We start from the raw sequence: 14868 nt of genomic DNA on the forward strand, positions 1-14868 counted from the left end.
TACTTTCCCAATAATTGAGTAATGCTAATTTGACCCGCTTGTTCCATCCTGTACAATCATGTCATTACAGACAAGGCTCTATGTAAAAATACCCAATTTCTTAAATTAGCTTCAATACAAGGGCCACCTCCGCAACAGAGGCCATGCCTTGGGTCTAGAAGTGATTTTCATTTCCCCATTTTCTTAACCGCTTCATAAAATGTCAAACTAGATTAAGATCTGAAAGGAAATGAGGCAGGTGGAGACCACGTGGTCCAACTCCATTAGTTGCTTTGGATACAAGAGTCAGCTGAATTAAATATACAGGCAAATTTTGTTCAGATATTAGGAGAAAATAAAAACAACTGAGAGTTTGGAGTGACTGAATTTATTAATTGACATTTTATAAGTTAGTGATTAACACCGTAGACAAAGGGAAAATGCTAAATCTGATGTTGTGAACAAATGTTGCCGCCTTTACAAAGTTCGGTCATCTGCAAAGCAGTTACATTTTACTCCAAAAAGATAAATGTGCCGACGGTGCGTCCAGCTGCTTAATGATGACTTGGCATCAATCTGAAAATACAGAACAAATCAGCCGTTATTAGGTACAGTACAAATGGCCAAGGTACTACAGTCATTCAACAAATTAATCACTTCCACTTGACAGTTTTACATAACCCCAAATATGTAAATAGATTCACCATAAGAGTGACAGAAAGAAGAAGAAAGCTAATGTTCCCAACAGGTCTTCTGAGCAGGATGCTGCAGAAGCCCAGTGGGATGGTTTTTGTTTTCTGGTCAATTCCACAGCAAGTCAGGAAGGGAAAGTCCTGAAAGCCTTGGTATATGACCAAACTCAGACACTGAAAGCACATTTACTCACTACTTACACTCAAAGGATGCCAACACTCCTCTTCTCCATGATGGTTGGATTCTGAAACATTCACATTTATGCAATTAAGTCAATTACATCCATTCAATAATTTAACATGTTCAACCTGTGGTTGAAACTTATACAAACAAAATGTGCCACTGTATTACAATGTACAGAAGAGTCCAGTTTCTGTGTAGCGAGTGGAACATTTGGAGCACATTCCTGAGTCACCTCTGATTATCATTTGATTTCTTAAAAACTGTCCTGCAGTAATATCCCACAAGGCTCATGGTAGTGAACATGTGGGTAAAGCGAAACCACAGATTTCCTCTCCGAGGCATTTCCAACGACACGGCCCTACAGTTAAAGGTCAGTCGGGATAGACCTCAGCTTTCACTGCTAAACACACAGCTCTCTTTTAACAACCTTCAGTTCTACACCCACCATTGTTGTTCAAGCCCTGCTGAAGCCTGGGAGAAGGGGGCCATCCTTTGCTGCAGCAGAAACCTGAAACAAAGATTCATATATAATTTTCTGTGATCATATTTGAAATGCCAATAGAGTCAATCACAGCACACCTCATCATTGAGCTGGAGGTTTCTCTTAAAACAACTGTCTATAAAAGGATTTGTTCAGCCAGCTGTTTAATTCCTCACCAGATGTGGGCTGGGATGCAGTCGTTTGCCAACTTGATGAGAAATAGATCATTTTGTTCAGGAGTCTAAAGCTACTTAATGGTCACACACTTAAAATTGAGACAGCATGTAAAAGGCTAAGTGTGTTTCAACAAGTATACCAGGACTCCAAACACAGGCAGCATGGAGCCCAACGATGCCACATGTTGAGTTTGTCTAGCACTGACTTATGAACAAACCAGCTGAATAAGCGACTGGCTGCAGATACCATACAGTGCTGTCATGTACGGTACCAGTTAAGTTTGGACACCCTTTCCCCATTCAGATGAATGAGAAAGCACGTCCAAACTTTTGACTGGTACCGTACAGCCAATCATTGAACAGATCATGTAATAGCAGAAAGACGCTTACTGCTTTCACCAGTTCATCAGGCTCCGACTTCTGCCATCAAAGTGACCTAAAGACATATGACAACTTTCAATGACTGCAAAATACAAGATATACCAAACACCCTAAACAGACAAACTCAACCTCATTGTCTTGATATCTCATTAGCTCACTTGATGTGCATCAAAATGTAAATGAACATAAATCCAACAAATACTGTATATCAATTCATATTCAGTTCATCTTTAGCAAGATGACCTTTTATCTTTAACCCGTTAAAACAAAGGCCTTTGGATTCTGCATCAAACCAACAGTCTGGGTTCCTGTGACTGACAGATTTCTTAATTACCATTTGTCAAATGCCATCCTTTACATGCAATGCCATTGACAGCTATGTTTTAAAGTGGCATTAACTGCCACTACTCAAATTAATTACTGCTCATCATGTCTCCTGCAGTAATAACCCACAAGGCTCATGGTAGTCAACATGTGGGTAAAGTGAAATTACAGATTAACAGTTGGAGACATTTCCAAACAACACAGCCCTACAGTTAAGTCAGTAAGGATAGACCAGTTTTCACTGCTAGACACCATTTATCCAAATCTCTAACAACTTTTAGGTCAGTACTTTACCTTTGATGGTTAAGCCCTGCTGAAGCCTGGGAGAAGGAGGCTATCCTTTGCTGCAGCACAAACCTGCAAGTCAGGCAGGACATAATGACAAATCTGTTGTGGTTTTGACATTGTGTTTGATTACTGTATATGGCAGGACAAACAATGCAATCCAGTAGCCATCACAATTATTGTTCATTAATTACACAAATTTATGCATATCAATCCCATGTTTTGATTCATATTTTGGAGTCTCTCATTCGAAAAGCTGAATTGCAAGGCAAAGACTGATTCTTAATTGGGCAAAAAAGTTAACTCACTTGAGGTAGTTTCTGCCTCATTGAAAATGTGATAAGCTAGGTAGGATATGATTACACTTTAGCCCAATAACTGATTTAGTGAATATTTCACTTGCAGGATTGATCACCTCGATCCGCTGTCAGCACCTTCCTCTTTATCTGGACATTAAAAACTAGCCTATAGCTCCAACTTCTAACAAAACTAGCTGTAGTTTGTTTATCTAATTTATCTGCTCCAAAGCAGTTGATGGAAATGCACCCAATTCCCTTTTGAGACACTGACAATTGAACAACTACTATTGAATAGTCCTGCATGTTAAGAATAAGTACATATGCAGGGTCACATTGTTTTCTACAACGGGTGTGTTTCAACAAGTATACCAGGACTCCAAACACAGGCAGCATGGAGCCCAACGATGCCACATGTTGAGTTTGTCTAGCACTGACTTATGAACAAACCAGCTGATGAAGCGACTGGCTGCAGATACCATACAGTGCTGTCATGTACTAGTCTACCAACTGTCCTACAGATCCACTAGCTCTTCTGGCAGGTTTGTTTTCATCCAGGGTATCACATTGTCTGTAACAGCCACTCTGTGGTAGTTATCATGGAGAAAAAAAAAAAAAGTCATGTCAATGCATCATCTCTGTACTTACATGGCGCTGCATCAGTGCCGAAGGAGGTCAGTGAGGAAATCTGTAGGAGGCAGAAACAAGGTGACAATGTGTTCCAGAACCACCCAGTCAGTTATCAGTGCAGCATGTTGTTCAGAGAGGCAGCTTTCACTCACACTTCAGAGCAGTTGAACATTTAGCCAATCATCATGACAGTCAAAGGTACATCCTTCTGTAATACAACTTACCCAGCTTGCCTGAGGTCCTCAGCACCTGCAGCAGATAGGACTGTTTAAATTCACTGCCATTAAAAACAATAAACTTTTTAAAAATGTAATGGCTGTCAGTTCTCATAAGTAACACTGCTGCAGAGTTCACAGCAGTGGGTTGCAAGAGAATGAAGTGCTCTACGCACTGTAAGAGCTCTACGGCCCACGTGACAGGACCAGAGCTCATACTGTGCCCACAAACTGGGACCGTAATGAACCTTTTCCACTTCATGTAACATGTATCCATTGCTAGAGTTCAGTTTACACTATTCTTAGTCTCATTGCCAGACCTTCCTCCACAGTGCTGCGGAGGACGGTCTGGCTTGTCCACACAGCATTCTGGGATTGGAGAACAACGTGCTCTGATTTATTGCCATCTTTAAACCAATCCCAATCGTCATGGGCGGTGCCAAGCTCCGGACGGAGCCACGGTGCCTCTGCTAAATAGTCTCAAGAAGGAACTGGTTTTGGTGGAACATGTGGACGTTCAAAAGTAGTTTTAGTCGTGGAACAGAAAACTCAGATTGGACAGATAGTCTAGCTAGCTGTCTGGATTTACCCTGCAGAGATCTGAGGAGCAGTTAACCATAGTCCTCACAAATCCACCGGAGGTTAGAACACCAACACAAAGAAAACAGAAGAAAACTGATATCTGCAAAATTTCCTGTGGCACCTGAGCACTCCCAGAAGTGGAACATCGTGAATATAGACTACACCATTCTCAACTCCCTTTGTACATGGATTTCTTTCACTAAAAATTGGGGCTCTGCATTGTACTACTGCATGTTAGGAGCAGAGTCTTGTTGGACAAACCAGCAGGCCCAGGCGCTCATTGGTTTCTAACTGCTGACTCAGCTCACCCAGATACTAAACAGAGACGTTATGAAGTAGTTTTATCCATCAAGCATGTTCCATCCCTGCACTGGATTCTCATTGCTGTACATCTGTTCAGAGAAAAAAAAGGAAGCTCCAACTTCTTACCGCACTTGTCTATTATCAAACCCCATATCACCGACAAGGTCTTCACCACAGACTAGCATGTCTCAGGTTGCCATGCACTGGGAGTCAGTCAACTTTGAGCCAAGACTGGAGTGCATGGCAACCCGATTCATGCTAGTCTGTCTGAGGTTTCTTCTTCCTTGCCACTGTTTGACTAAATGCTTGCTCGTGGGAAACTGTCAGGTTCATTTACCACCACCACCTTGTAAAGTGTCCTGAGATAACTCCTGTTGTGATAACACTATAAAGACAACTGCATTTTTCCTTCTTCATTGGAAGACATTTTTTAACCTATTCAGAGCACAAATACTCGCCTCATGTCACAAGATCCTTCGCCCCCCAACTCATTCAGCAATGAGATCACATTTCCTGCAAAAAAAAAAAAAAAAAAAGGGTCTGTTTTAATGTGGAGAAATTCCAATCTTACTATGCCTCTAAAGCACCATGTAACCCAAGTTAGGTGCTATATGTTTACATGCATTTCAGTAAACCGAAAGTCAATGTGCCAGGCCTCATTGTCACCGTTCAGCAACCAACCATGCAGAGGTGAAAGCAAAACCTGGAGCTCTATAGCCACTGTGGTAGTGGATCAGCCCACTGCACAGGACAGCACCACTGACAGTCTGCACAGTGGCCTAGGACAACATGACTGGGGGGGCAAACGGATGCACATATCTGGACTGATGAACATTTCGGTTTAAAAATAAATAAATAACACCTCTCAATTGTCACATACAATTGAGAGAGATCTTATATGTGCATATTAACATATGTGTGTATGTGTGTTGAGCTTCTTCCTAAGGGACACACTGACATGTGGCAGAAGGAGCATGGGGTTGAACCGCCAGATTTTGGTTATTTGGCAACCACTCTACCTCCGAGAGAGCTACTCGGCTTGGTTGAGACTTAGTCGATGCCTGATGTATTGATCATTGCTCGTTTGGTTTAATTAAAACCAATAATTGCTTGAGTTTTTTTTCCGATTAACGACCTGCAACCACGAGTTAATTTGATTAATTTACACTTTATTCGTAATAACCAATGCACTAAAAGTCTGCACTTTTTTTTTTTTTTTTTTTTTTTTTTTACACATACTTAGGGAAGCAGTTAGCTATTTTAGGATCATGCCAGCTAGCGGTTAGCTTTTTTAGGCTAACGCTGAGCTTAACCAGGACAACGTGGTGCTAAAAATATGAGGACGTCATGTTTTAAAAAGTCAATATAACATTCAGATAAGCCTACTTATCCACAGCAGTCGGGTGCGGTATATGTGCGCCGTGTATGATCGGTTAATGATTTAATTCTTTCTATTTACCTCCGTGGTCTCCAGCTAGGCCCGCTAAGGCTACCATGACTCCTCCAGACACAGGGAGCGCTGATGAAAGGACCTCGCGACGTGCTGCCAACTTATTTATAGGATGAGTTACGTCAGTTCAAACCGCTTTACGACAGCCACTTCTCTTTTTTTCCTCTTTTTTTCCCTTCTTTATTTAAACAACATTTAAAGACAGGCAGAACAACAATAAGGATATAAAGAACATACACAAATATGCATATTGCCAGGGGGATCACAAATAAACCAAAAATAAAGCCGTTTATGAAAATCTTATAGTGGGTCCATAGATTAATGGTTTTAATAGCTTTCTTATTTTTAGAATATTGAACTGATAAAAGTTCTGTACACAAAGGAAAGAAACAAGAAGACCAAGAGAAGATCAACTGCCAGCTAACAATAAGCAAGATATAACTGCATGATTCAGCAATACTGGAATGAAGCTAAAACTGAGAACAAATATTGTGTTAAATTGGAATTTATGATTTCTTGGTCTTAATGAGGACTGGAGCAGCAGCGTTCTGAATCAGCTGCAGCTGTCTGAGTGATTTTTTAGGGAGACCTGTAAAGACACTGTTACAGTAGTCAAGACTACTGAAGATAAAAGCATGGACAAGTTTTTCCAGATCCTGCTGAGACATATAAGTCCTTTAACCCTTGATATATTTTTAAGGTGATAAAAGGCAGACTGTTATTGTCTTAATGTGGCTTTTAAAATTCAGGTCAGAGTCCATAATTACACCAAGATTTCTGGCTTTATCGTTTGAAGCTGAGCGCTGACTTTTAATCGTTCTCTTTTGCTCCAAAAATAATCACCTCAGTTTTTTCTTCGTTTAATTTAGGAAAGTTCTGGCCCATCCAGTCGTTGGTTTGTTCAATGCACCTGGCCAGATTTTGTATTGGACAGTAGTCCCCAGGCAACAAGGTTATAGTAGTGAAAGTAGTGAGATAACACAGTAAACATGAACAGGCAATCTGTCTAAATGCTGAATATAGTAAGAGTCAATTACAGTTAGTGCAAATATTTGTCTAGGTAGTAGAATCAGGAGTAACACAGCAAACATGTAAAGACAGTCTATAAGAATGATAACAGCTGAGATGAAGTAAAGAGTCAGTGTACAGTTTGTGCAAAGTGTGGACTAGATAGTGATGTTGATCAGTAGCACAATATACTTGAATAGATATAACTATCTAAAATGCTGTAATGTAGTACAGAGTTAGTATACAGTAGTGCAGGTAGTGGTCTAAATACTGAGGTAGGTATAGATATGAGTAGTAGATTTGCAAAAATTGTGTGACAACAAGGTATTGCAACAATGGTGGGGAGAAATACAGTTTTGCATGCCAGGGCAGATGCAAAGTGCAAAAGCGCGTAAACAGATATGTGCAAATGTGTAATGGGTCAATATACACATTCTAATGTATCTTTTCCATCTTTTGGGATGACTGAGATCACTGCTTCGCTTCAAGATGGAGACATTTTAGAACCCTGAAAGGATCAGTTGCAGGCCCGGAGAAGGCTTGCATTAGCTCCAGTTGAAAAGCCTCCTACCACTCGGGTGGCTTTGAGCCTGGAGATGGCGCTATTTCACTCGTAGTCATCGCAGCTGTTAGTATTTGGTTTTGTTCCTCTGATAGAACAGGGGCCTGTTTCACAAAACCAAGATAAGGGATTAAGCCGGGACTTCCTGGTTATCCTGGATGAATTTAGTCTTGACTCGGTTTCACGAAAGCAGAGGCACATAAATCACCATGGAGATTTATTCTGTGCAGCTAGCCTGCTCCTGACCAGGCTAACAGCCAGGCTAACAGCTAGCCTGCTCCTGACCAGGCTACCAGCCAGGATTTATTTAATCCTGGAACCTTTTCTGTTCACTCAGCAGTGGTTTTACCCTTTTGTTATCAGCCTGGATTAAAATACAACAGGTGCATATTGCTGTTCATTTGAGTACTGTTATTATTTAAAGTTGTAACCATTATTTTTTTTATAATTAGAAATTTGTCATTGTTACTGTTATATTGCTGTATGAAGACTGCTGTTCATATTGTTGTAAGAAGTTTGATGAATATATTATGGCAGTTGTTGAGATAATTAGAAAAGGCTGATAACATTTCAAATGAGTTTTAAATGAAGTCTGTTACTAAGGGCAACACATACAATGCTGTACATTTCTATAGTTCCCCAATGCACCTTAATTATTAATTATTATTTTAGTTTATAATTTCCTTTTTTATTCTTTAACAATAAGGATCATGTTTGTTCTGCTTCCATGTGCATTGTATTTGGCATTCTTAGCACACAATTTGTGTTGTCCAGTAAACTGGGACTATAATTTGGGAGGATTGTACAATTTTAAGAACATATCCTAACTGTACAATCCTCCCAAATTATAGACTTAGTTCACTGGACCAGTAACTATCTAGTGATGTAGGCTACTGTACATTCATGTAACAACAGGGAGAGGACACCTTAATGGTTTTTGACCTTATATTTTGCCTGGGGGGAAATAACTGATGAATATACTCTGTTCCATTCATGTTTATAGTGTGCATGGAATTTATCACTTTATTATCTTTATAGTTTCTAGATTTTACAGTGCAATTTCTTCAGTGTCTTTATTTTCTATGTCCATATATACCAGGGAGCAAGGCATATAATATGTAGAGAAGGAAACTCGTCCTCTATAAAAAATAAAAAAAACGTGAGAAAAGGCGTGGCAGATAATAGTGGACAGACTAAATGATAGTCTAAAAATAAACATTTATGAACTACTGCTCTTAAATGAAACCATTCAATGTGTCACTTGTCATTTGAAAAAACGAACACCTGTACACTTTGCATTAAAAGCGAGTAGTGGAAGTTAATATGACTTAGGAAATTAATATTTTAGCCAGTGAGAGAGAGGGAGGAACAGAGTGAAAGAGATATTTACGCTTCATATTCTAGCGTTATAGAAAATGGATCTTCATGGTAAATTTCCTGAGTAACATTATCTTCTGCTTACTTTTAAGGCAAAGAGTACAATTGTTAATTTGTGCAAATGATTAGTAGCCTAATCATTGAATGGTCTGATTATGATGGTTTCAGTTCAGAGCAGAGGTCAGTTAATGTTTATATTTAGTCTGCTTACACATTCAGTCGGTCCGTGATCGTCTGCTGCTTTCTCTCTGCTGCTGCTCTCTCTGTATAAAGTATGAACAATGTGTATTCTCCATTTTGGCATCAGTAAATCTGTGCTCGACCTCGCGGTCTTTTGAGGAAATCCGTGGACGCGCATCTATCTGAATTAGTTCAGCCTGGCTCGACCTAGTCTCTCCTCCTCAGCTCCTAGTCTCTCCTCCTCAGCTCCTAGTCTCTCCTCCTCAGCTCCTAGTCTCTCCTCCTCAGCTCCTAGTCTCTCCTCCTCAGCTCCTAGTCTCTCCTCCTCAGCTCCTAGTCTCTCCTCCTCAGATCCTAGTCTCTCCTCCTCAGCCTGGCTTGGCCTTCGTGAAACACACCAAGCCAGGATGCACAGATTAGACTAGGTCAAGCCTGGCTTTATCAGTTATCCTGGATTTATATATTCTGCTTTTGTGAAACAGGCCCCTGGTAAGAGAATGAAGGAACTCCAATTTGTTACTCATCTGCTAAACAAGGTCGTGTATATAGGGACTTGTAGTACTTTTTAAATGTTTTTTTGTATTTCATCTTTTTTACATTGTATTTAGAGTCTTGGTCCCTTATTTTATATATTGTGTTGGCCGCTTGTTGTTTTTGTAGCTTCCTTGCCAAATGTTTAGTTGATTTTAAGCCAGACTAGTCATTTTTTCTGTTTAGCAAATATTATCTTTTTGATTATTTATTTATTTAATTTCAAACTTTCTTTATTCTTGTTTTCAGATTTATAATATAAGATTTATTCATGGTAATTGTTTTTCTTACTTTTCCTGTGGCCCCCAATCCTCAAATCAAATATGTATTCTATATAAAGCACATTCACTTCCAGCAGAAGCATACGTAGATACTGCACAATGTTATGACAGAATCATCAATTTTTCCCGAAACACAGATACATCTCCCTTCCTTGTCTGAGAGTTTTTCGAATGGGACTTATATTAAGATTGCTCCACCTCTTCTATGACCTGATGAATAATAGATGAATAATAAATCCCATTGGCTTTAGTGTCTCATGTACCCATGGGGTAAGATAGGTCTCTTGCTAAAGCAACCTGTGCCTTTTTCTTTTTTTGTATTTTTGACAGTATTTGACTTCTTTTAGCTGGGTTAAAAATACCATTCCCATTAAATGAAATAACTCTAAGGAGCTGCTTATTCATGGTCTCTGCTTAACATTACATTATACTCTAAAAGGGTTTCTCCCAAAGAAAAAATGTGGTGTTGGGTCAGTGTGTGTTTGAGGAGAAGTCATCCATCCTGTGTTTAATGTTTCTTTCTTTCTTCTTCTGTATAGTATAGGAGAGCTCTTAAGCTATTTAGAATAGTTTCTAGTGTCCCACTGTATCACAATTCACACCAACAGAGTTGGAACAGGTTTGAACCAAGCTGCGTGAGAACAGCCAGGAACAGTTGTTTCCTACTTTGGGGCTCGTTTCAAAAGAGCACTGCGGGACTCGTTTTTAGGCATGTTCATCGTTATCCTACCTAGTCTCATTATTTATTATCTATGATCACTGAGGTTGATCCGATTCAACCCTCATTAAAAAAACGTACTCTCGACACCTTCGTGGCAAAAATGTCTACGCACACAAAAACTGTCATATATCAAAATATCTTTCTGCTTTTTTTTTCATAAATCACTTAAACAACTTGTAACCTAATCAAAACTACCAAACATTCAATCATTTTCAGGATTTTAACCCTTTAAATGCCAGTTTATTTATTTGAAGTATTTCATTTTTTATTACAAAAAAACACAAAAAATGATTTTTTTTTCCATATAATGAATAATATGTAGATGGGGCTTTGGTGGGGATTAGAGGCTTGGATATGTCAAAGATAAGCAACAAAATTAATTTGATTGCATTAGTACTTTTTATGTAGTTCCAGATACACACAGTCACGTGTGCAAAACTCTAACTCCAGTCTACACTACCTACAGTCACCTGAGCTAAACAGTTCACATCAGCTGCAGAACAGGCTCAGTGCAGCCAAACACTACGCACAATCCTCATTGAGATAACACACACACACACACACACACTGAGATAACACACACTGTCACTCAGAACACACTGAGGGTAAAAACACTAGCATCAAACACCAATACACAAATTACAAACTTTCTCATCTTTACAGTTTAAACAATTTGATGACTTGACACTACTCAACAGTTTATTTAAGGAAAAAATATAGATTGTATAGCATACCAATTTTTAAATAAGGTAAAAAAGAAGGAATGAAAATCAGCAGTTTTCTTCAATAAAGTATTTTGTCTCTAGTAATTTATGGAATTACTGGAGAAAAAAAACTAAAGGTACATACGTAACAGTACCAAAGAATAGTGTGACTAATCCTGCCTCTCTCCAGCATCATGTGGCAAGTTCTCTTCATCACATTGGATGTCTGCATCATCTCTAAATACTAATGAATGTGGTGTTTCTATTGCTTTCACCTCCATTACTTTCTGAAAAACAGTAAGAACGCAGTTTTACTATTGTAAAGATATAGTGTTTTTCACTTTTTTTATATCTGTGTACATAACCTCAGACATCTTACCTGGACATATTGGTATCTTTGCTCTTTTACCTGTTTCTCTCAAACAGTACAGGGTATAATTGTTTCATTCTTATTTGGTGTTTGTATACAAAAAAAGACTTTCTGAGCTTTCTCTGTATAAATACCATATATGTTCACTAACTAGTCTAAAACAAGATACCTGCTTAGGCTTTCAGCTAAAATCCCAATCAGCAGTGTTTGATAGGCACCAGACTGAGATCTATTCTGTGTTGAATGTGTGATTAACAGTGTTGACAGCAGTGTGTTAGCATCTGAACAAAGTGCTGTAGATCTACAGTGTTGTGCAGGTTGAGGTTAAAGTCCTGGGATAAGTGTGGAGAGTTTAGAAAACTGTGTTCAAGCGATGAGAAACCAACTAGAGTCTGGTCCACATGAACTGCTGCTGTGCAGACTGGAGTTAGAGTTTTGCACATGTGACTCCAGTTGTGCCCACTGTCGTTTAGCAATCGAAAAAAACTGTAAATGCCAGTTTTAAAACTTTGAAGTAACAATTATTTTTGAAAAACCCAACAAAACATTAATTATTTTCCATAAAATAAATCATAGGGGAATGGGGCTTTGGTTGTGATTAGAGGCTTGGATATGTCAAAGATAAGTAACAAAACTGATTTGATTGCATTAGTACTTTTTATGTAGTTCCACAGATGTGTGTGTTTGTGTGTGTGTGTGTGTGTGTGTGTGTGTGTGTGTGTGTGTGTGTGTGTGTGTGTGTGTGAGAGCATTGATCATTTTAGGTGTGAAAAAAGGCATCTTTTGAAGGATGCATTTCATGTGTCTTTGGAGACGTGCTTGAATAAAAACATTGTCTCCTGCATGTGCTGTAAACTGGCGCTTATCATTTCAAATGGTTTGTGGGACATGGTGGCCCTGAAGACTGGTCTCCCACTACGGACATCCCACAGGCTCCGGGTGGATTCCCCTTTGGACCGGTACACACCAGCCAAGTGTGAAGTCCCACGTATGTTAAAATCTCTTGAGCATCCACATCACTCCATCCTTAGACTGAACACCTCCCGTGTAGCTTTGTCATTTCCTGAATCAGCTGGATCATGTCAGGAGTGAAGAAAAGGTGGAAAGAGGATGCCACATCATGGATTCTTGATATGGCATATCTCGTGGGCTCTGGCATCATGCCGGTCGGTGCTTGAATATTGCACAGCGTCTCATACATACATACACACACACACACACCCAGCAACACACACAAATATACACATATACACAGACAAACACACAGATACACACACACATATACACACACACACACACCTGCGCACACACGCACGCACGCACGCACGCACGCACGCACGCACACACACACACACACACACACACACACACACACACACAGAGCTCCATAATATAACTATAATTTCATGCATCGGCCTACAAGGGCAAAATGGTTGAATCTGGTGAAATACTGTAAAAATGTCAAATATGACTAGTTTTCTTCCAAATGAAATGCTGACATTACAGAATGCATGGTTTTATACTGTAAAGGCAGTGAGATCAAAACACGTGGTTATAATGGAAGTCAATGAGGCATTTTTGCCTCGAAGGTGTCCAGAGGGAGTATCTGGAACTACATAAAAAATACTAATGCAATCAAATCAGTTTTGTTGCTTATCTTTGACATATCCAAGCCTCTAATCACCACCAAAGCCCCACCTACATATTATTCATTATATGGGAAAAAAAACATTTTTGTGTTTTTTTTTTTTTATAAATAATGACATACTTCAAATACATAAACTGGCATTTAAAGGGTTAAAATCCTGAAAATGATTGAATATTTGGTGGTTTTGATTAGGTTAGAAGTGGGGGTTATTTCACAGAACTGTCGGGGAGCTGGAGAATTACTGTCATCCTCTTTGTAACGGAACTGGCTTTAAAAGCTAACTATCCACGAGCTTAGAATTGGCAATGATGGAAGTGATGACCTTAAACTCATTTTTACAAATTGTTCTAGTTTTTTTTTACAGTAAATTATATACATCTCAATACTGTGAAAAGAGTGCAACCACTTTCTTGGACATAATTGAGGTAAAACCTTTGACTTTACAAGAGATTATTGACTCCATCAATAGCCTAAAACATAACAAATGAGGTAGATGGAATATGAGAATTTTATCGACCTTTTTTTTAAGGTTTGGACCTTCCGAAACTTTAAAAAAGATGTACTACTTATTTATAATTGGTGTCCTATTGATGCAAGGTGTTAGTAATTGTCTTTGCCAAATGGCAAGTCTGTTTTGGATACTATCATAGACGGTCCATATGCATTGTGATAGTGAGAAATGGCATGTTTTTTTCTATTTTCGTTTCAATTCAAAAAGTAAAATAACTGTTCCTTTGAGGCAATAAACAAATATATGCAAAGACACAGGAATTATCAATCTTATGTCATATAACACTGTATTGTCCCAAAGTCCCTCTGCCCGTCCTTCAAGTGCAAAATAACCCTTTTCTTTCCTTCTTCTGGGTCCTGGGATACAATAGTACACATGGAAACGATAAACCTGCATAACTTTATTAAATGTTTCTTGATATGTTTGTCCAGACTGGCTGGCATAGCTCTCTCCTTGCTCACACGGTGTTCAGAGGGGTTACCTGAGGTGGCAGTTGTTGTGCTGTCGTGGGTAAGATAGAGCGCAGTGTGCGGCTCATGAGGATTTGGGCTGGAGATTGGAGTATTCCTGTACTCCAGTAGACTGAGGTATAGGTCTTTCTTGTCTTCTTTGGCCTTTGTGAGAATCCGCTTTGCAGTTTGGACAGTCTTTTCGGCCAGCCCGTTGCTCTGGGGATAGTGGGGGCTCGAAGTGACGTGCTGGAAACTCCGCGACTCTGCGAACTGCTGGAATTCCCGTGAACTACAGCATGGCCCGTTATCACTGTCAACTTTTTTTGGTATGCCATGTCTATCGAACACTGCTTTAATTCTGTGGATAATTGCAGCTGTGGTAATGTTATGCAGGCGTTCAATTTCAAAGTAGCTGCTGAGGTAATCACATATGATGATGTAGTCCTCGGAGTTCCAGGACAAGAGATCTGTTGCTACAGTTTGCCATGGGTTTTTCTGGAACTGCTTTTGAGAGCGTAGGTTTCTTTGTGTTGGCATAGCGCTGT

At 39.4% G+C, this 14868-nt stretch overlaps 4 non-coding genes across 4 annotated transcripts; all 4 read right to left on the reverse strand.

Moving 5' to 3' along the window:
- Window positions 1–1113: 1113 nt before the first annotated feature.
- On the reverse strand, window positions 1114–1247 carry LOC114568843 (small nucleolar RNA SNORA18). The gene has a single exon (XR_003694340.1). It is a non-coding gene; the product is annotated as a small nucleolar RNA SNORA18 (small nucleolar RNA).
- A 397-nt stretch (window positions 1248–1644) lies between these two features.
- Window positions 1645–1770, reverse strand: LOC114568836 (small nucleolar RNA SNORA8). The gene has a single exon (XR_003694333.1). It is a non-coding gene; the product is annotated as a small nucleolar RNA SNORA8 (small nucleolar RNA).
- Window positions 1771–3162: 1392 nt separating this feature from the next.
- Window positions 3163–3288, reverse strand: LOC114568837 (small nucleolar RNA SNORA8). The gene has a single exon (XR_003694334.1). It is a non-coding gene; the product is annotated as a small nucleolar RNA SNORA8 (small nucleolar RNA).
- Window positions 3289–3551: 263 nt separating this feature from the next.
- On the reverse strand, window positions 3552–3622 carry LOC114568834 (small nucleolar RNA Z40). The gene has a single exon (XR_003694331.1). It is a non-coding gene; the product is annotated as a small nucleolar RNA Z40 (small nucleolar RNA).
- Between the last annotated feature and the right edge of the window lie 11246 nt (window positions 3623–14868).

The sequence above is a fragment of the Perca flavescens genome, chromosome 14 (assembly GCF_004354835.1).
Source record: "Perca flavescens isolate YP-PL-M2 chromosome 14, PFLA_1.0, whole genome shotgun sequence".
In the NCBI taxonomy this organism is placed as follows: domain Eukaryota; kingdom Metazoa; phylum Chordata; class Actinopteri; order Perciformes; family Percidae; genus Perca; species Perca flavescens.